The sequence below is a fragment of the Saccostrea cucullata genome, unplaced genomic scaffold (genome assembly GCF_032062105.1).
Source record: "Saccostrea cucullata isolate Sc308-1 unplaced genomic scaffold, CSIRO_AGI_Scuc_v1 ctg14799, whole genome shotgun sequence".
NCBI lineage: Eukaryota > Metazoa > Mollusca > Bivalvia > Ostreida > Ostreidae > Saccostrea > Saccostrea cuccullata.
In genome coordinates this window covers 21,655-23,373 of record NW_026924310.1, presented here as the reverse complement: position 1 = coordinate 23,373, position 1,719 = coordinate 21,655, and the positions used below count along the sequence as shown (strand labels likewise).

Sequence of the window (1,719 nt, the reverse complement as noted above, 5' to 3'; positions counted from 1 at the left end):
GCCCCTGGTAGCGGTGGTTGTAGTGTTGTTGGTGACGGTGGTGGTAGTGCTTCCGCTGCTTCTGCCGGTTGTTGTTGTGGTGGTGGATTTTGTCCAATTCCAGATGACTGTGTTGTGTGTGTTTCTATGTCAATAACATGTAAGTATCCTCTGTTCATTACATTGGTTTCTGAACTTCTATTTGCATTCATAAGGATAGAGAGAATGGTTGACTTTGCCTTCTTTCGGAAAAAATTTCAGGGATATTATATCTATCGTATTGGCTTTCAGAATCTGAATAAGTTGGATCACTGTAATTTAAGGAAAGTGACTCACATTCGTGGTACACGTTTTCCTCAACTCTTGCGTAGCTTTGAACCGCTAGATCGACAGGGGTGGAACTTTCGGGCATATAATTATTATCTAAATTCGACGACATTTTCCTTGAAGATCTACATCGATAAAGTAGATTACATGTATTTCAGAAATTGAATTTACCTGAATGATATCACCTATACTTTATATTTTTTTTTTACATCATTCATTGTCATGCCAATTTTTAATTTTGATAATTTGGTAACAAAATAATAGTTTACATTTTCTTTAATTACTCCAAAATCACATATTTTTGTGGGGTCAAATTTGCGAGGTTTGATGGATAATATTGGATTGTGAGGGATTTGATTTCGTTGTTTGAGAATGTTTAGTAGTAATGCATTTGAAAATTTACATTTCGTGGTGGTCATGAGTTCGTGGGTCTCTCAGTGCCTCGAAAACATCGATTAATAACTCCAACCCCGAAAATGTGTGATTTCACATTATCCCATTTATATCAGATTGTAAAAAATCTAGCTTACCTCTTCACAAATAGACAAACCACTAATGCAGTAACAAACAAAATTCCAGCCGCTAGAAAAATAGCTATAGAGGCAAAAGAAATCCCTAAATCGAAATTTATCTCAAAATAAAACAATAACTTTATTGTAAACGATCAAACAAAATTCATATCAAGTATCAAACGAGGGAAATTTTTTTTTTCCATAATAAAAATATATTTCAAAACTTTAACTTGGACGAACCAATTTTAAAAAAAGATAGATAAATACATGTACAGTGTTGTTTATTTTATAATAACAATGATATATTTCAGAACTTTTATTTGCACTAAGAACATATATTAATACAATGTTTTACTTGATGCTATCTGTTGAGGACAGAATCCGGTTATGCTATGACAGTTCTCACAAATACATTCTTCCTTACATAATATCCTTTAGAACAGAGTATCGTACAGTTGTCCCCAGTGTTCCCAACACAAACTGACAAAAGACAAAAGAAGCAAAATTCCATATTTCAATGTATATACATGTATCTTGAATTTAAGAATATCTTGAATTTATCAAAAATTTATGTGTTACATTCTATTTGTTCCTTTATCTTTGACCTTATCGATATAATATGTGCTCTGGATATTTTATTCCTATTTTCATTTTAATAAAAGAATTGATTGAACTAAAAATTAAATGATAATTTAAAAACTTTCAACATCCAACTTTTTTCTGTTCTGGGTTTAAAACAACTTCCATTAAACGATAGTATGTACTTACCATATTAACTGTACGTCTGTACTGCAATGCTAGGTAATTACTGCTGTTATTTTAAATAGGATTTAGCGAATTTCGAAATAAAACATTCATCGAGCGTAAAGGTTGATTGAGGATATGAACTCATTCAGCAATC

At 31.8% G+C, this 1,719-nt stretch overlaps 1 long non-coding RNA gene across 1 annotated transcript; it reads right to left on the bottom strand.

Moving 5' to 3' along the window:
• Positions 1 to 316: 316 nt before the first annotated feature.
• LOC134266184 (uncharacterized) lies at positions 317 to 1,244 on the bottom strand. Its single transcript, XR_009991914.1, has 3 exons — positions 1,174 to 1,244; positions 837 to 921; positions 317 to 431 (listed from the first exon to the last, which is right to left on the bottom strand). It is a non-coding gene; the product is annotated as an uncharacterized LOC134266184 (long non-coding RNA).
• Between the last annotated feature and the right edge of the window lie 475 nt (positions 1,245 to 1,719).